At 41.0% G+C, this 21,448-nt stretch overlaps 1 long non-coding RNA gene across 4 annotated transcripts in view; it reads right to left on the reverse strand.

Moving 5' to 3' along the window:
- Positions 1-18,530, reverse strand: part of LOC309604869 — a 241,522-nt gene extending 222,992 nt beyond the window's left edge. For all 4 annotated transcript variants that reach the window (XR_014231101.1, XR_014231102.1, XR_014231103.1 and 1 more), the window contains exon 1: positions 12,926-18,530. This is a non-coding gene — a long non-coding RNA (uncharacterized lncRNA). The remainder of the gene's footprint in view (positions 1-12,925) is intronic.
- Positions 18,531-21,448: the final 2,918 nt, after the last annotated feature.

Here is a 21,448-nt window from a genome sequence, read left to right on the forward strand (position 1 = left end):
AGAGCCACAACTACCGAGCCCGCATGCCACAACTACTGAAGCCCACACACCTAGAGCCCACACTCCGCAACAAGAGAAGCCCATGTACTGCAACAAAGAGTAGGCCCCACTCGCCGCAACTAGAGAAAGCCCGTGCATGGCAAAGACCCATTGCAGCCAAAAATAAATAAATTTATTAAAAAAAAAACAAAACAACTGGCTGGCAGTCAATCAAAGAGGAAAACCTGATCACTTACACACTTCACAGTATCCAGAAGATAAAATACCTCAGTAGTCTTCATATAAAAGGAATTGTTATTAAAAAAATCTCCCCTCACCCCACAAATCAATGTTTTCCAACTGTGACAGAAGGCAGAAGAGGGGTAAGCCCCATTCTTCACAAAATAGGAGATAGGATGAGTGAAAAGAACATGGGTTCCTCCTCTCCAGATGATCCTGGTTGTTATGAGGATTAAGTGACCCCATATCTGTAGAGTGCTTGGTAGTATATGACCAATGGTAGAGGCTCAACAAATGGCGGCCATTACTACGAAAATGAAGATGGAGAAGATGATGATGGGGGGGCGGCAGGGAGAATGGAGAAAACTACTTTGAGACTCAATTCTAGTTCACTACTCAAGTAATCCTGGTGAAGTTACCACATCCCTGAGCCTCATCTACAAAATCAGGATAATGTGATCTATTTCACAGGTTTACTGGGAGAATTAAATGAGATAATACGTGTGCAAGTTTTTTTTAAATGAAGGTACTTTTCGCAAGCAGGGAACCACTGATAAGCACTCACTCTATGACAGCTCACAGAGCCACACAACTGACCCACAGTGAATGTGCTCTTTCCAGGATGATGAAGAGGAGCGAGGAAAGCTCACTCACCCCCTGCCCTCTCTGCTCTAGTCCCATTTGTCCTCTGTCATCGAAGCCCTTCATACATACTGCTCCCTCTGCTTTCAACTCTCTTCTTCCACTGCCACCCTTCACCTGCAAGAACTTATCATTCAGGGCTCAGCCCACACCACCCTTCTCCCAGGAAGTCACCCTGGCTTTCCTTTCTGGGCTCCACGAATTCCAAAACCACCCTATTTGTCTCTGGTGACGACACTGCCTTATCATTTTCAGTTTTCTTGTCCAGACCCTTCCACTGGACTGTAAACTCCTTGAAGGCAGGGAATTCATTTCTCCTTTATTACTGTGGCTACAACATGCAGCCATGTGCTAGCACGTAGAAGGTACTCAGCAAATATTCACGGAATTGTGAGATAATGAAAGTGGATTCAAAACAGAAGACTGGTCCCATGGGTCTTCCTTTTTTCTTAGGGTGCTGTGATGCTTAACTGACTGCCATTCTTTCTTGCACTAAAGTTACAGTATCCACATCCTCGACTGGAATTATCAAGGACTATTATGATTAAACCTATGCTCATTCAAGTTTCAAAGCCTTCTTCTAGAAAGCTTAGCAACATAAAAAAAAAAATGAGTTCAGATTTGAATTTTTCATCCAAGAGCATTTAGAAGGTTCAATAAATCAGTTCAACAAACATTTATCTTGAACCGGGTCCTTTTTCTCTAAGCTTTTTACAACTTTGTACAGTTCAAAAGAAATGTAATCCCTTATATTCTCCCTTTATTTGTTCATAAATCATTAATATGCTGGTTTGAATGAGCTTTTTAAGATGAGAAAAATCACCCTCTCATTGAAGTTGTTGAAAGCAGATTTTCCTCTTAAATATGAAGGTCATTTTTTACAGAAGAGAAACCTAAATATACCAAGATATTGTTGCCTATGAATTTGAACTATCAAATTGGACTAAATACATTTTCCTATTATTTATCTGTATTTCCAGGATATACCTAAGATTGCAGTGAGCCATTCCAAACCACTCAGCAAGTCGATATCAAAGCTTTCAGACAGTGGTGAAATTTTCAGCAGTGAAAAGCGAGTCGATGTTTTGGTCATCTACCGCAACAAGAGCTGTTGAACGGAAAAATAAAATCACTTGGGCTACTCAGGGTAGCTCACACCCAACATATGACCTTTCTTCACAGCCTTATAAATATTTTCTGTATCACAACTACTGCCAGAATTGAATAGAGAGACTTTAAAAGAAGGCAGTTTATAGACAATAAGCTATTATCCTCTAGGACTTAGCAAACTGGCTGTCAGCCAACCTTATATCTGGATACTCCTGGAAGGATAAAATATGACAGTTAATTGGTTTATGTGAGAAGAGCAAAATATCTTAAACAAAAATACAGCCCATGCCAGTTAAGTGCTGCAGGAAGAGTATTTTCTCAGAAAGTCATGTGAAGAGTATCAGACAGATGGAAGCAGAGTATCTGGAATAATAGCTAATGATGTATCTCCTCTGGGTATTCTCTCTATCACCCTCTACTTACTAGCTATGAACATGTACAGCCCCTTCCACTGAATTAATCTTGCAGGTATCCCAAAAACCACTGCAGTTGATGGTTAAGAGATCTAATCTACTTCTATAATAAATTCCCATACATGTGTTACCCCAAATCTATGCTAAATTGGTCTGTCTCACATGGCCATAATCTGTAAAAGAAGCCAGTGTCAAATGACTCAGCTCTGTAGTTTTCAGCTAAGATTTCATAAAGGTTGTCACACAGCAATGGCTAGTAGAGACCTAGGTACAGAATTCAGGTCTGCTGATTCCTGTCAAGGACTCTGTCCACTACCTCATGCTGAGACTTCTATGCCTATTTTGTGTGAATCAGGAGCTAAAGGACTATTCTGAAGATGTATTTACACATACATACACACACACACACACACACACACACACACACAGTCACACACCCCTCTAAAGAGTATCTACATTTTGATTAAGGAACAACTTATACACTTTCATGAATCCACCCAAAAGGAGTGGAGTGAAATGTCACCTGATTGGGAGGTGTTGTAGAAGTTTCTAGAAGCAAAAGAATGGATTATTACCTGAAAGCTTGGTGCTCACATTGAACAGGAGAAACAAAGGTAAAGCCAGAGGAAAACCCAAGTCATACAGACGGTGAATAGTGTGCTCATTCAAAAGAGTGAGGCATGTCCACCACAGGTGTGAACAGTAAGGTCAGCGGAGAAGAGGATTTAGACAATGGCTGGGGCATGGTGAGTGGCTGAGGACCTACAATAGCCAAGTTCTGGACACATGGTGGGGTGTTCCTTTGAGGGAAGTCTCATGCATCTCACTGCTACTGCAGGATTCCCTAATGCAGGCAAGCTGGTGAGAACATACTCACTGGCCCTGACATAGAGGAGCCCCCCTTTGTGGTCACATCTTGTCACTGCGATTCTGTGATGAATGGCACGGTCCCTGCATCAACAAGCCCCAACTGGAAGAGCTCTTGCCTCCAGCTGGGAGCTCAGGCTTGCTGTTCTCACTTAGCCCTGTTTCCTCATCTACTGCACAGATCAACATCCAGACTCCACGGAGGCCAAGGCCAAACACCAAGGCTAAAAACCAGAGGCAGAATGGAGTGTAAGACTGCCAAGCCAAGCCTTTGGAGATGGGCTGAGATCAGACCAGAAAAAAAGCCAGCTGAGAACAACTCATGAGGACACATTTGCAATGGGTGTTTAGGCTGGAGGGAGGGGCAGAGGCAGGGAAGGTATGCAGTGGGAAGCAGGGAGTGATCAGCATGGTAGGCATGTGAAGAATGCAAAAAAGAAAAAAACTATTTATCGTCATTTTACTACACACTTTCCAGAGAAATGTGAACAGCCAGTAGAGCTGCCTGTTATAGTTACCTTCTGATTTGCAATCTGCAATAGGATAATGTTTTCCCAATTTGAAGAATATTCTTTTTAGTTCAAAGAAACAAGATAATATGCTTAATTTTCTGTACTTCCAATGGCCCCAGTTACTTCCAGTAAAAAAAATCCTAAATTAACCCAGGAAGACATCCTAGGGTTTCTGTCACTGGTAGTTATTCCCTTCCAAAGGCAGTTGTTCCCCTGATGAATCACGAATTCTGTTAATACCCAGGTACTTTCTTTAAGTCCTTGCCTCATCTGCAAAGCTAAGGCACTGATTCCAAAGACAGCTCAGTTCTCTTCTACTCTAGCAAACTATAAATCTGGGAATATACTCGGGTTCAGCCCAAGTCTGTCTTTACGTAGGTATTTTATCTATCTTACTACAATAACAAGCACACGTCCTAGATGGGAAAACTATGCTGGAAAAAAAAAATAAAAAACAAGGCTCTGTCAGCACAATGTATGGGTGTGGTGAAAAAAGCCAATTAGATTGTGTTCGAGTCAAATAAAAAAAGCGATCAGAAAAAAAAAAAGCAGATTCTGATAAACAACTCAAGCTCACAGAACATGGTTAAGAAAGACAGCATATAAAATATTCCATAAATTCAGATCTGTTATAGCATGAGTCAGACTGGGTAGAAAAATAAAATGAGAAGGTAAAAGATGCTCTTAGAGTGACTCTACTGGAAAACATTGCTAATGACTGTACAGCTATTGTTCTGACCCTATATTTTCACTAAGATGTTTTTAAATTTTTCTTAATCCCGTAATACATGGTCAAATCACATTACTTCTCATCCCTCTTACCCTAAAATAAAATTCTGCATTATTCTGGAATGTATGGTTTGCATTTCAGGAAATCTTGAGTCATCAAATGATTAGATTAGATTTGAGTAAACTAAAGGAAAAGACACGTCCCTCCTAGCTATTTCCACTCTAGACGTGTAAAAAGGATAGCTGCAAAGAACATCGAGACTTTCATAATCTGCACTATGATCTCAAAAAGTTCTCATCGCTTATTTCAGAGTTGGGAAGTGAACAGAAACTGCTTCTCACCCCTATTACATGGCTGAAGAATCACAGGTTGAAAGAAGTCAAGGAACTCGTCACACAGCTGAACACGGGAACTCAATCCTCCGGCTCTAGATTTCTCTAAGTCTAGGACTGTGCTGCCTGGCTTGACTCTTGTTTGAAGCAAAATGCTAGGCAACAAAGCTCGCACAGGCAGTGTGTTGGCAGAAACCTGCTTCTGCTGGGGGTGAATGTGTTGAACCCCAATTGCTCAGAATAGCTCAAAGCACCTCGGAAGGAGTGCTGGTTTCTAAAGACATCCCCACTTGGGGAGGCTCCTTCTTCTCCTCGGCCCATCTGTCATTATGAATCTTGGGTAACACATCAGAGATTGTGCAATATATGGAAACATATTGAACATATTATATATGTCAGAGACGTCTTCTCTCTTATTTCCGTTAAAAGCTCCCAGCTATGCCAAAACTTTCGTTCCCAAATGAAGTTCATTGCAAGAAATGAGATGATGGATGAAACTGAAAGGAAGAGGCAGAGCTGCAAAAGGAGAGGGAGGACGTGCCCCCCTCAAAATAATAGTCGTACAGGCATCTCAGAAGAAAGGATGTATTTCTTTGATGATATACTGTCTTTTAAGGCTTAAAACCTATAATGTACAACTTTATACTCATGTCACTTCCCCTAACTTCTTCTTCTAAACTAGATAACAAAGATCAGAGGACCAAGAAGTGGACAGAAGTGAGTCTATGTGGGTATGCATGTGTGTAGACAGAAAGCGTATGGGTGCTCCTGTGATGGGGAGGGTCCTGTCCATTGGGAGAAATGTAAACGGTTCTAAAAGTGTTTATTTCCAAGGCTTTTTCGGACTAAAAACTAATGGCCTCAGAGTTTTATGATATACATTTTAGCTTTAGGGAAGACCTTTCTCCAAAAATGATGAAGCTTTTTATTTACTGAATTCCCACTCTGTTTCAAACACAATGGGAGGGCCTAGAGTTACAGTTGACCAAGACAGAGCCAGTCCGGCACTCATGGGGATAATACTCTATTGAGAAAGTCTTAAGATTGTGTCTTAAGGGCAGTTTGTTACAAATCTGTCAGTGAGATAGAAAGTATGCAAGTTCTAGAGACAGAGGATGGGGTAGCTAACCCATTCAACATCTCTAGCTCTCTAGACAACCTCAATGCTTGCAGCTTGGAACCCGTGCAAGGTCTGAGTATATCTGTGACACCCAAACCGCCAGAAAAGAAACACAACAAAAACTATTTGCATCAATCCTCTTCCCGTTCATCAGAAATGGATCTTGCCACTAAGGCCTTAGTATTTACTGAGCCCTGGTTACTGTTCCGTTTTCATCTTGCTTGATCTTACTCTCTCACTGGCTAATGAAGACTATTTCTTCACATACACCCAGCACTGTGGTGAGTTCCCACACAGCAGATGTTCAACAAATATAATGTGTGATACAGAAATAGATGATACTAAAGAAATAGAAATGGTCATTTCTTATGGTGGCGATGTGACGTAGTTGTGATGTGCTCAGTGTTTTTAATTGTCCTTTATTTTGGACAGTACACTAACACTATTAAAACAGATGTGTGTGATGTGCTATTATACAAGCAATCCTTTGTTACTCTGAATTTCACCACTCCACTTATTTGATGTTTCTTGACCTTCCCCCTTCATCCTCCAATTCCATGGCTTTCTACTGGAGATTCCACAAGTGCTCATTTGAGCATGTCAGCATATGCTCGGTTCATTTAATGACCATCCAAGAATGCCTAGAACACAGAAGGGGGCTGCTATCAATATAAGGTTGACATCACCACGTATTATAATATGGCATAGATCGAGCACCCAAAATGCTAACAAAACAAAATGATTTAAACCACCACAGGATATCTGAGTGTAGGATTTATAGTTTTCCAACCTTCCTCTGGTTCTAGAATCTGCCTTTCTGTCACACCCTCCTGAAATTTTCTGACTCCCAGTTGCATGAGGGTCAGAGAGTCTAATCTCCCCTTTCTTTTTCTCACTAGCATTGAAGTCACAATTTCTGTGCAAATCATCAACTGACTATCGAACCAGGAATTCACTGCCCTCTCTACGTTATAGAAGAGCCAGTCATCTGTCCAATTCAGACCTATGTTCAAAAGGCCAATTTTTCATTATTATAACCCTGTTTCATAGCGAAGCAGAGGCTCTCCTAATTAACACTGCCAGTGAAGGCATCCAGCCTACCTCAATGTTTGCAAGGTCAATTTAAATTTATTCTTGCTCCTAAACTAATAGAGACAAAGTTACGTCGTTTCTTAAAAATTCTTCAGTCCTCCCATCATTGTTTATTCTGGAAATAAATAAATAAATACATGATCTTGAACCTTTCTTCATTCTGAGTTTTGAAGACCTTGGCTGACCATCCTCTAGTCTACACAGCACTCTCACAACTATTTGTTCTTCCAAAGAACTGAGACAGGTTTCCTCCTCCTAATGGCAGTAACAGTAGTCCTTTCCTACCTGTAAAGAGGGTCTGCAAAAACTAGAAAATTTCAAAACTATAATCTTTTATTTCATCTTCATTACAGACTATATGAAAAAGGCATTCTTACACCCAATTTTTTTTTTTATACAGCAGGTTCTTATTAGTCATCAATTTTATACACATCAGTGTATACATGTCAATCCCAATCTCCCAATTCAACACACCACCACCTCCACCCCCCCACCGCTTTCCCCGCTTGGTGTGTCCATACGTTTGTTCTCTACATCTGTGTCTCAATTTCTGCCCTGCAAACAGGTTCATCTGTACCATTTTTCTAGGTTCCACATATATGCATTAATATATGATATTTGTTTTTCTCTTTCTGACTTACTTCACTCTGTATGACAGTCTCTAGATCCATCCACGTCTCAACAAATGACCCAATTTCGTTCCTTTTTATGGATGAGTAATATTCCACTGTTTATATGTACCACATCTTCTTTATCCATTCGTCTGTCAATGGGCATTTAGGTTGCTTCCATGACCTGGCTATTGTAAATAGTGCTGCAGTGAACATTGGGGTGCATGTGTCTTTTTGAATTATGGTTTTCTCAGGGTATATGCCCGGTAGTGGGATTGCTGGGTCATATGGTAACTCTATTTTTAGTTTTTTAAGGAACCTCCATATTGTTCTCCATAGTGGCTGTATCAATTTACATTCCCACCAACAGGGCAAGAGGGTTCCCTTTTCTCCACACCCTCTCCAGCCTTTGTTGTTTGGAGATTTTCTGACGATGCCCATTCTAACCGGCTTACACCCATGTTGTAGATTTAAAAAATTGGATTTCAAGCAAGTTCTGAGACCTGTTCAAGTTAAAACAGCTGCTGAGTGAAGAGAGAGGAATTCCACCCCAGGTCTTTCCGTTTCTCAGCCCAGGCCTTCCGCACTCCCACCATCTTCTCTCCACGTCCTCCTGGTCCACCTCAGGTGTTCGGAACATGCTTTCTCCCTAACATACATGTTCCTGAAGGAGAAAAAAAAAAAACTTTCTCCTTTCTTCTCAGTAAACTTACCACCTTCAGGATCTCCTTCCAAATTAGAAGGAAGAACACATATATAAAGCAAAGACCTAAGGCGGGAAATATTGTGTGTGTGCTTTCGTTAGAATGAAGCTTCCTAGGAGATATTAACCGTTTCTCAAACGCTCTCCAGGGCTTGGCTATTTGTGGAGACTCGACACGATTTATACCCACGGAGGAAGGAAACGTCAGACAGTATGGCCCTAAGAGAGAGGCTGTTAGGATGGAGGGCAGACCCCAGAGTCTCCCATCTCTAACCACTAGGCCCCTTTCCAACTGGGCTGTAAAACTACCAGCATTCTCAGTTGTCTGATGTAAAGAAAAGCCATGAGCCAGAATCTGCACCACTGCGCTTTGCTCCCCAGAGGCTGCCACCCTCCTCCCTCACCCTCAAGATCTCATCCTCTGGTGGGTCGTACAGCAGAAACTTCCATGGTCAAAGTGCAGAAACTCTCTGCCTGATTTCTGAGTCCAGGGATCATATCGCATTCATTTCTGGGCCTTCGGTGCCTCTCTCCGTGCCTAGAATACTTAAAATTGACATTAAAACTGGTTGGGAGATAATTATAATTTAACTCTGTTGATAAAAGTATTTCTACCTAAGGTGAATGAGGCCACACCCAACACCTGGTTTCAACTAGGTCTCAGACCTGGAGCCCATCACACAACAAAACCCTCTCAAACCAACACTGAAATTCAGACCATCCTAGATTAAGAGAAACATAAGGGTCTTGATAACCAAATACACTGGGTAGGCCTTGTTTGTGTCTTGATTCAAGCAAACTCTGTAAAAGCCATTTGGGGTCAACTGGGGCATTTTGAATATAGATGGGATGTATCAAAAAAAGATTATTGCTGGTGGGATAATGTAGTTATACAAGAAAACAAACTTCCTAAATTTCTAATCAAATATTTAGGGGTTCAAATGCCACGATTTATGGGATTTGCTTTAAAATACCTCAACCAAAAAAATTGTTAAAATCTAAATGATGGGTATATGAGGGGTCACTATACTATTCTCTTTACTTTTATGCCTATTTGTAATTTTTCTTAACAATTTTACATGAATGCAAATCGATCAATCATTGCAATATGACAAGGTTCTGCTTTTACTTACAAAAGTACTATTTTCATATATGATCCAACATTGATGTACACATATTCTCACATATTCTCTTAGAAGAGACCTGCGTTTCTGGATATTTCATACGCAAGTTCTTTGATGTGGATCATTTAGATATTCTGAACAACTAAAAGTGTTTTTAGCAGGTACTAAAATAAAATATAAAACTTGTACAATCCCACTGCAGGGATGCGTACTGCAATCTTCATTCGTGTCAGTGCGCGTCACTGACAACTTCAGACCAGCTGGACAACAAGCAAATTAACCCTTTCAAAAAAAAAATCATCAATGACCTGATCACATGCCAGTCACACAGAAAGCTGTCTGCCATCACTAGGCACTAGAATTTTGTGCACTGCCCTCATTTAATTTAACAAACATTTAGGATACTTACCATGAAGCATGGTAAGCAGACATTATTCTGTGCCCTTCCCAAGTCTTAACTCACTTTATTACTAAGAACAACCTTTGAGGGAGGTGCTATTATTATTTTCCATATTACAGATGGAGAAGCTGAAGTACAGAAGGGCTAAACAGCACAGTTTTAAGTGGCAGTGCTGGGATTTGAATCTAGGCACTCTGGCTTCCAGAGTCAGCTCTTAACCACCATGACGTGGATCCTTCACTATCACGCAACTAAACCAAAAAAAAAATAGTCATTGATGTGGTACTTTTTAAATAATAGTGAAAAAAATAAATGATCCATTCTTAGTAAGTTTTAATAATTTTTTAAACATCCATGAACTGTAGAGAACATAACACAAGCAGTATTTGAATCAAGTGCCCTAAGACAGGATCAGATGATCTGGGGAGAACTTGCCCAGGTGTGACCTTTCTCCAGCGCTCACCAGCCCCAGGACCACCTTCGCCTTCACTCCTGCCCCTTTCTTTCCAGGCTGCTTCCATCTCCCCTTCCTGCCCGTGAACTCCCATTTTGAAAGCCGGCCGCATCATCATTGCCTCTGAAGATATGACCCCAACTTGGACTGGAAATCTTCGTCTCTCCTTCCTCTGCCTTTCTGGAGTTCTGTTTCTCCATAATATCACATCTCACGTGGCACTGCAGGTGATTTTTTACCCATGTCTCACAGTAGATGAGGGTATCAGTAGGAAGAGAAACTGTCTTCACCTTAGTTGTCACTGACACCTAGTCCATCTCCTGGCATGAAAGAGTCCTTGGCAAAGGTTCGTTCACTGGATCTTACAGGACCTCAGGGTCATCTGGTACCCTGCTGATAGCTCTGCTCTAACACTTTAGAACCTCAACTAGGATGTGTACCATCTTCACCATCAGGCTAAGCTCTTTGGGGGCAGGGAGGATGGCATTTCCTTTTTATATCTCACCACACCTACCAGAGTGTTTCGTTCATAGTTGATGTTCAATGATAAATAATTATCAACATTAACCATCATTCTTTCATAAACGTGTGGAAGTGCCATTGACTAAAGTTCCAGTCAACGGAATGACAGACACACCAAATATCTGTGATACTGCTCTCCCCCAGAATGAGATATTTAGCCCAAGAATGGGGGTGCCAAGCCTTTGAGAGGTGGTTTTTGGTGCCTCTGGTTCCTTTGGTCATGGCTATCGCCCCTTAGAATTCCTTCAGTTGAGTTCAGGTAAGAAGCTACAAGTATAAAAAGTATCCTTTTTCTTCATGAGAACACAACCACATGAAAATAAGCACAGAACATTACTTTGGAGGATGATAGCATCAAAAACTAAGATTGTGTGGGAACCACTTAAAGTGCAGCTACTGTAAGACTGGGTTTCCATCAAACATGGCCAAATCCTGGGCTTCCCTGGTGGCACAGTGGTTAAGAATCCGCCTGCCAATGCAGGGGACACAGGTTCGAGCCCTGGTCCGGGAAGATCCCACATGCCGCAGAGCAACTAAGCCCGCGTGCCACAACTACTGAGCCTGCGCTCTAGAGCCTGTGAGCCACAACTACTGAGCCCAAGTGCCACAACTACTGAAGCCCATGCACCTAGAGCCCGTGCTCCGCAACAAGAGAAGCCACCGCAATGAGAAGCCCGTGCACCACAACGAAGAGTAGCCCCTGCTCGATGCAACTAGAGAAAGCCTGCGCACAGCAACGAAGACCCAACGCAGCCAAAATTAAAATTCAGATAAATAAAAAATTTATTAAAAAAAAAAAAACATGGTTAAATCCTAATCACTATCTAAAATCAACAGTCTTGTCATTTCTTGGTTCTTAGGTAGATCTGAGCTCAAGGTACAGCAAAACATAAAGCAAAAGGGGAGGGAGGGATCATAATTCTTTGATGCTGTGTTAATTCCAGAGTGAATGGTAGGTTTGAGAAAACACACATTAAATCTTTCTCTGCTGATAAACCCTAGAACCCTCTAACATCCCCTCATTCTTTATGAGAGCCTTGAAGAGAAAACTTACAGCAATTTATATCAGAACTTGACTGTGTAATAAATAATTCAGAAATGCTTTTTAATTTTAAAATGTTTGTTCAAATATTGTCTACTTATGCCTACAGAGCCGTGCTGTCCAATACAGTAGCCACGAGGCATACGAAATGTGGCTAATCCAAACTGAGATGTGTTGTAAGTATAAGTACACATTAGCATTCACCAGTTTGGCTTAAAAGAATGTCAAATATCTCATTAACAATTTTATATTGATTACATATTACGGTAATAAAATTTTGGATATATTGGGTTAAATAAACTATATTATTAAAATTAATTTCACCTCTTTATTTTCACTTTTTTAAGTGGTTACCATAAAATTTTAAATTATAAATGGCTCATGGTGTGGTTTGTGTTCTGTGTCTGTTGGATAACATTACTTTAGACAACAAGGCAGCAGAAACCCAGTAAGACATAGCTCATGCTCTGAATCAAACTGTCTTCCTCAAAACCCACGTGCAACTAGAAAAGTCTTGGAGTGGCTTTAAGTATGTGCAGTGCAATTCACCACAGCAGCAACTGTGAAACTCAGAGCCAAGTCCAAATGGAAAGAAGATGATATAGGGGAGAAGAAACATGGATAATACAAAAGAACAGAAAATTCCAAAACCATAACTTTTTGACCCTAGAAATCAGAGATATGAAGTCCATTGGAAACCCATGCTCACACAGACACCACCTTCTCTCAGCTCGACTCTCCACACTCAGCTCCCTGAGAAGACCCCCCCCAAGAAGACCCCCCAAGGCACCCTTCCAGTTAACTGTCCTCATGAGACACTAAACAGAACAGAGCTTGGTAATGGGAGACAGATATTCCTTCTGCTACTACAGTGAGGTAGTTATAGAAGGTCATTAATATCTGATGCAAATTTCCAGGTGCTCTCTATGGAAGGAATGGTGGTCTTTGGTCCTTTCAAATAAGTAGGTATAATTTATTTCTTGTTTCCATTAGAAGCACGAGAAGGGAGGCCCCAAGGGGAATAATACTTACGAAATAGAAAGCGATTTTCTTTTTCCTCCAACTTCCAAGACGCTGAGGAAAATTCATTGATGAGTATTTATTAGCTAATGATGAAAGAGCACTTCAAAAATGAAAATGGCTCTGAAAGGCACTGCATTATCCTGATTGCAGAAAATGGAGACTCAAGAGAAAGGGCGCTCTATAAAATGTTCTCTGCAATTGGCTCCGTCTCTCATGAGCCTCTCAGATTCCTTTGTCCCTCCCACAATAATAACTTGTCTTCATGGCCATAGCCAAGAACACATTCTTTGTTTGGTTACATAAGCTTCTAAAAATAGCAATTTATCATGGAAATGCTAAATGACCCTTGAAGATAGTGTTTTGATGGGCTATTAAGTTATGGCAGTGTCTTGTTTTCTGTTACATATTAAAATTAAAGAGAAAAATCAATTTTGATGCTTTTCAAACCTTAAAAGTATATCAGTTTCATGCTTTGGGCATTTTTATCTTAAAAAAAAACATGAAGAAAGGTTTCCCGTGGTCAAAGAAGTTTTACCACAGATGTGGAGATGAATTTTCTCCTCATTATTGAGGTCTAATGAAAAAGGAGAGGCTAATTCAAAGTGTAATTTATTTTTTTCTATCTGTCTAGCTAGGTTTGATAAATGAATTCAAAGTAAAAGAACTGGAGAAATTAGCTGGCAGAATATTTAAAGGAAACCTAATAATGCATTTCTTATTTCTTAAATCTAGAAATTTAAAGCTGAAAGAATCCCGGGAAATGATTTTGTTGATGTCTCCCTAAGACCAGAGAGGTTAAGATACCTGCAGTTACACAGCAGGGCTGCCCAGCCTCTGTCCCAGATCACATATTAATTATCGCTCTCCTTGACACCAGGTGAAGGAATGAGTCAGGGAATCAATGAAAGAAGTGACTCAAACAGCACTTGAGTCCTCGTGGAGGGACAGAAAACCAAGGAGTTCAGATAGGACTACAAAAGGCAGGGGAAAAAAAATGTAGGGAAGAAGTAAGAGAGACTGTCTTCACAAACTCACAAACTCTTTATATAGACCAAGACTATATAAAGAGTCAGGAAGGCTTTCTACACAGTCAACTTATTTAGGTGGTTTTCTTCTTCCATAGCATTTTTTTAAAACTGCACGTAACATAAAATTAACCATTTTAAAGTGAACGATTCAGTGATATTTAGTACATTCACAATGATGTGCAACTATCACCTCTATCTAGTTCTAAAACATTGTTATCCCAAAAGAAAACCCCATACCCATTACGTTACCCCCCCACCACCATTTTCTCCCTCCCCTAAGCTCATGGCAACCACAAATCTGTTCTGTTTCTGTTTCTGCAGATTTACCTATTTTGGAGATTTCATATATATGGGACCATACAGTAAGTAAGCTTCTGAGACTGACTTCTTCCACTTAGCATAATATTTTCAAGGTTTATCCACACTGTAGCATGTATCACTATCACGTTTCTTTTTATGGTTGAATAATATTCCATTGTATGTGCATACCACAATTAAGTCAATTCCTTATGTGTACCTAAAGCATTCATGGTAATTTCTGATCTCCCTAACATCAGTGAACACAATCTTAAGAGTCCTCGCTCAAGGACTTCCCTGGTGGCGCAGTGGTTAAGAATCCGCCTGCCAATGCAGGGGACACGGGTTCGAGCCCTGGTCCAGGAAGATCCCACATGCCACGGAGCAATTAGGCCCGTGCACCACAACTACTGAGCCTGTGCTCTACAGCCCAAGAGCCACAACTACTGAGCCCTCGTGCCTAGAGTCCATGCTCCGCAACAAGAGAAGCTACCGCAATGAGAAGCCTGCACACCTCAACGAAGAGTAGCTCTCGCTCATCACAACTAGAGAAAGCCCAGGCACAGCAACGAAGACCCAGCACAGCCGTAAATAAATAAGTAAATTTATATTAAAAAAAAAAAAAAGTCCTCACTCAGAGGCCAGTCACCACCTGTTCAACAAAATGGAAAACTGAATATTGCGCTAAGTCAGTGTAACAACTCTCTTCATATAAGCTGTTATTGCCTATGATGCATTTCTAACAAAAACAACCCTGAGAATTGAGTACTATTATCAGCATCTTTGGTTTGTTTTTTTTTTTAATTGGGGTATAGTTGCTTTACCATGTTGTGTTAGTTTCTGCTGTACAGCAAAGTGAATCAGCTATATGTATACATATATCCCCTTTTTTGGATTTCCTTCCCATTTAGGTCACCACAGAGCATTGAGTAGAGTTCCCTGTGCTATACGGCAGGCTCTCATTAGTTACCTATTTTATACATATTAGTGTATATATGTCAATCCCAATCTCCCATTTCATCCCACCACCCTCCCTTCCCCCTTTGGTGTCCATACATTTGTTCTCTACGTCTGTGTCTCTATTTCTGCCTTGCAAACAGGTTCATCTGTACCATTTTTCTTTATTTTGTAGGTGAGGAAACTGAGAAGAGCTTAAGTAGCTGTCCAGTGTCACAGATGGCAAATGGCAAAGCCAGGGTAGGACCCCTTCCCTTTCCATTTCCCCCAGCATCAGTGTTCATCCAGCTGTACCCACTAACCCAGTCACTACTCACGACATTGAGTATAAAGTATTTATACAAATTAAATTTGGAAGAAAGGATCTCAACTTCAGGACAAGAAAGGCCTCAAGTCACAACGAGGTTTAGCTCTAAATATATGTTTGTAAGTCAGTCCTTGTAATTCACATTTTCCCAAATAAAAAATTGTATAAATGGTTTTTAGATTCTCATACTAGCCCACCAACAAGCTAATCCATCACGTAGTAGAACTCATTATTGCATTATCAGACTTAAAAATTCATATGTCCTATTATTTTTATTAGAAAACCCATTCCAAGTTGAGAATGGAGATGTCTGAAACTCAGCACACCCTCCCCGCACTGGTTCTTCTCTCTGCACCCTGACCAGCCCAGCCCAGCCCAGCCCACCGTGCTCTAGTAAGTGTGCAAATTCCAGGAGCAGTGAGATGGACTCCTAGTGATGGGAGGCTTAAAGAGGTTCCCAGGTGAACCTCCAAAGAGGAACAGGGGCAGATACGAGGGTTGAATAAAATCCCAAAGCAAAGTGGCAGGATAGTTAGAAAGTGTGGGGAGAGGTGGAGCAGAGAATGGAGAAGGTGTGCATTTGATATTTAGTGGTGAGCTGTAGGCTGATTCCAAATCATAGCCCCAAATAAGTTCTAATGTTAAATAATGACATTCTGGATGCCATGATGCCATTATGATCACATGGATAATGGAGATAATACTGATTGCACATACATTTTAAGAACTCAAAATAATAGAGGATAAATTCTTTCCTGTGTCATGCTTTCGAGTTTATAAAACACTCTACCACCCATTGTTGCTTGAGGTCCTTATAATGACCCTGTGAGTTAGGATAGATGTTAATATACCCATTTTACTGATGCAGAAATTGATCATGACAGTTAAACCCTGTAGCCACACAGCACACAATTTCATTTGTGGAAACAGGACTCAAAAAAAATCAGGCTTTTTAAATCTACAAGTCCTGAGTTCTCTCTGCAACACCATGCCACTTCAGGTTGACCTCAAGGAAGGTACCAGTATCCTAGATCAGTCTGCAAAAAAGCAAAGGAGTGGAGAAATAAAAATTGCTCCAGGCAGGAGAAGCAGCAAAACACATCACACACTGTTGACGTGGAAGCAAATATGACTTTTTTCTGAGCATTTCTTATTTTGTACCTTACTCATCCCTTCCCCAAATCCTAAGTCCTGAGGTGAAGGTTACCTCAGAGATGATGAGAATGTAGTTTGCTGACTACAAAGAAAGCATACAAGTTTCTTTTCAAAGTCCAGATCTTTTCAAACCAAAATAATTTCAGTTACTCCAGGGATATTCACAGTTATGTTTCATTTCTACACACTGAACATTTTTATTTATCTACAAGAAGATCCCTTCTTCTTTTATGACAAGCACTTACTGAGGATAGAAATCCTTTCCATAATACTATCACGGTATGTTTATAAAAATGGAATAGCTCAAGTCGGGGGCTTCCTTATGGAGACTCTTGAGGCTCTGTCAGCCTCTGAGGTGGCACGGAGTTGGTTTATTTGGCCACCATCTCCAAGAGGAAGTGGGTTCCTCTTCCCCAGACTTAGATGGTTCCAGGTAGACTAGGTCCAAACTGTGAAAGACCCGCCATCCCACCATCCCCACCATCTTGCTCTCCTACTAACTCCCAGAAGCCCCTTTGTACATCACACTGGGAAAAAGGGAGAGGGTCTCAGAGTGCCTGGGATTTAAAGGTATGAACTCCATGAGCCAGCCTCACAAATAACTGCCATTCTAACGCCCAGCCCACGGTACATTATAATGGATGGTAATACATGGAGGGGTGATGACTTATTTTATTCCCTATAAAGAGTGACAAAGAATCTCTATGTGAGTTGCGGTGGGGTTGGAGGCTGGTATACGGGAAGGAGGGAGAAAACAGTCACTAGTAAATGTTTTACCCTTCTTCCTAAGGCTTTTTCACACCTCAGACGGACTGACCCGAGGCATAAATCATACAAGTAGAAGCTTAGAAGGCTGCATGTTTGGTTCAATTCAAATTCATTCCATCAGTGTCTAACAGGTGGGTAAATTTTGACTCTTGTGCCTCTTACTCTCCAGCTTCTGCTACTTAGGGGGTGATGTTGGTAGAATATAGTAAACCCTGCACTCCTGGGGTGTCGTATACTGCAATCTGAATCTGGAACCAGAAACCCTAGACTTGAATCCTGTATTTGCTATTTATTAGCCATATGACCTCAGCTAAGAAGCCAGCATTTCTTTAACTATGCACTGAAAATAATAACCCCTACTTTTTAGCATTGTTATGGAAATGAAATAAAGTATATGAAACAAATTTGAAAACTTTAACAATGCCCTTCACATATAACGTACCTACTTGCTTAACAAATGTGAGTCACCATCCAGGAGAAAATAATAAACAACCGACATCCTTCCTTGTGTAAGTTGGTAACCAGATTTTCTAAGAAGATATAAGCTGTTTTCACAGGAAAAAAAAAATGAAGTGGGCATTCAATTAGTTATCTAGTAAAATCATACCATGGAAAGGGTAACTCAGTATGTTCTAGGCACAGAGGGAAAGGAAGGTTTATGTTAACGTGGTTCGATTTGATATCTCACACGTCAGTCCTTGTAATCACAGTTCCAGGACTGATACAGGAATGTCCTGAGGTTGAAAATCCCATAATGAAGAAGAGACTAGGACTTCACGAGGTGCCCCCCTGCCCCTGAAAGGGTTTTCCATCATTTCATTAAAAGAGGAAAAAAAATCCTACCACATCCTGCTCAATATGGTGACTGGCTCCTGAACAGTCAAGGCGTTATTTCCAAACACATTCTTCCCTTGCTTTTCCATCCCCATGGGGCCCTGCTATCATTCCTGGCCTCCTGAAACCCGGTGGCTGCAGCCTCCATCTTACTGAGCAGATTTTCAAGCAAAGTCTCCTTGCTGCTGCGGGCACAGAACAGCCCTCCCAAGCTGCGGGCCTGCCTGTCGGGGGTTCCAGGGCTGAATTTATTTCCCACATCTCGGACACATCGCTCTCTCACCACCCTCCCTCCCTCCCCTCCCCCTTCATTCCTAAATCCTACAGCCATGACAGAAATAAATTAGCTAGAGGTACAGGTCACACCTTGGAGAGCAGTAAACGTTCTGTGGGAAATCGATAGAGAAGATGGGATTCTCAAACAGCTGAAGCAGAAGGAATGGTGCATTGACGGCTATACATAAACCAAACAAAGGAGCCTGAGAACAGCCTTCCAGGGAGGGGCCAGTGCCCTCAGGTTCATTCACCCCAACACCTGAACCCGAGATGGCACTGCAGAAAAGACACTTCCCAGACACCTGTGCGTCTGGAGCTTTCTGCCTCAGGAAGGCTAAACGTTGCTCCGCGGGTATTTGTGAAAATTAAAAATGATGTTCAGATTGTGAATGCTAATGCTGGGCCTCCCCCCCCACCACCGGATGGCTCTAAGCTGAGTGTGTGAGACATATATCTGTCCCAGGAAAACTTCTCCTCTCTGGCTGCTAACGGCAAAGCCAGGGAGGGATCACCTAGATCATTAACTAAGGAAATGTAATTCCTAAAGCCATAAGTGTGATGAAACACAATAAGCTTTAGGCTCCCACAGACCTGGGTTCCCGTCCTGGCTTCACCACTCTGTAGCAAAAGCATCTTAGGAAAGTCACCTTTACCAAATGCCAACATGAAATTTACCTTAGAGGCAACTGACAGGATTAAATGGGTAATACACATAAAGAGCTGGTACAAAATAGGCATGTTAACAGATGCTAGTTACTTTTCCTCCCTCCCTCAGCCTGATTATTGAGTAGCTTTTTCATTTCTCTTGAGTTCTGCAACCTTTCTCACCACGGATGGCTCACAAAGGTGAGGCCTGACGAAAATTTAATCCGAGAGCAAATTCGGGGTCTACCAAAAATAGGAGGCTCAAGAAGGCTTTTGGTACCTCCCCATATCAGCTACTAAATGCCACCCCAAATAAACAGCTTAAATTAAAGTGACATGCTTGTTATGTGAACAGAGTGTCAAAACAAAACCCTACCCCTAAGCACATCATGGAGAGAAATTCTGGAATTTCCACTGCTCTGTCCCAAGAGCCTATTTTTCTCCTGTATTCTCTCCCTTATTTGTTCACTTCCACAAACTGCATTTATTGAATGACATTATTCTCTTTTCCTGCTCAGATTGAGCCTAATCTTCTTCCTCATACACAGCTCAATTTCAGTAACGAAACAAATACTTCCAGCGTCTAAGCCCTCATAACTATCAAATATACTGACTTTTTTATATTCTCATTTCTTTTTCATTTGTAACTGTGCTAAAATATACATAATAAAAATTTTACCATCTTTACTGTTTTTTAATATACAGTTTAGTAGCATTAAGCACATTCACATTACTGCGCAACCATCACCACCATCCATCTCCAGAATATTCCATCTTCCCCAACTGAAACTCTGTCCCATTAAAGAGTACCTGCCCGTTCTCCCTCCCCCAGCAACCCCCATTTTACTTTGTCTATGAATTTGACTTCTGTAGGTACCTCATGTAAGTGGAAAGTGGAGTCATACTGCATTTTCTTAGTTTTATTGTGCTTCAACTTACTGCGCCTCACAGATATATGGTGTTATTTACACACTGAGGGTTTACACCAACCCTGCTTCAAGCAAGTCTGTTGGCACCATTCTTCCAACAGCATTTGTTCACTTAGTGCCTCTGTGTCACATTTTGATAACTCTGACAGTATTTCACTTTTTCATTATTATTACATTTGTTACAGTGATCTGTGATCAGGGATCTTTGAGGTTACTATTATAACTGTTTTGGGGTGCCACAAACTGCACCCAAATAAGATGGCAAACTTAATCGATAAACCTCCTACGCATTTTGCTTCACCGACCAGCCGTTCCCCAATCTCACTGCCTCTCCTTGAGCCTCCCTATTCCCTGACACACAACAGTATTGAAATTAGGCCAATTAATAACCCTACAATGGCCTCTAAGTGTTCAAGTAAAAGGAAGAGTTGCATGTCTCTCACTCTATTTATTTTTTTTAATTAATTTTTATTGGAGTATAGTCGCTTTCCAATGTTGTTGCTTTAGCCTCCACTGTACAACAAAATGAATCAGCCATACACATACAGATAGCCCCTCCCTTTTGGACTTCCCTCCCATTTAGGTACCACAGTGCATTAGGTAGAGTTCCCTGTGCTATACAGTATGTTCCCATCGGTTGTCTATTTTATACATAGTATCAATAGTGTATATATGTCAATCCCAATCTCCAATTCATCTCACCACCCCTCCTTTCCCCCTTGGTATCCATACATTTGTTCTCTACGTCTGTGTCTCTATTTCTGCTTTGCAAATAAGATCATATATACCATTTTTCTAGATTCCACATATATGTGTTAATATACGATATTTGCTTTACTCTTTCTGACTTACTTCATTCTGTATGACACTCTCTAGGTCCATCCATGTCTCTACAAATGACCCAATTTCATTCCTTTTTATGGCTAATATTCCACTGTATATATGTACCACATCTTCTTTATCCATTCCTCTGTCTCTCACTTTAAATCAAAAGCTAGAACTGATTAAGTTTAGTGATGAAGGCATGTCAAAAGCTAAGTCGCTTACACCCAAACAGTTAGCCATGTTGCAAATGCAAAGTAAACATTCTTGAAGGAAATTAATAGTGTTACTTCAGCGTACACACAAATGATAAGAAAGTGAAACAGCCTTGTGGCTGATTTGGGGAAAATTTTAGTGGTTTGGATAGAAGACAAAACCAGCCACAACACTCCTTTAAGAAAAAGCCTCATCCAGAGCAAGGTCCTAACTCTCTTCAACTCTATGAAGGCTAAGAGAGGTGAGGAGGCTGCAGAAGCAAAGTTTGAAGCTAGCAAAGGTTGGTTCATGAGGTTTA

This window comes from Balaenoptera borealis, assembly GCF_965194805.1.
Source record: "Balaenoptera borealis genome assembly, chromosome: 11".
NCBI classification, from domain to species: domain Eukaryota; kingdom Metazoa; phylum Chordata; class Mammalia; order Artiodactyla; family Balaenopteridae; genus Balaenoptera; species Balaenoptera borealis.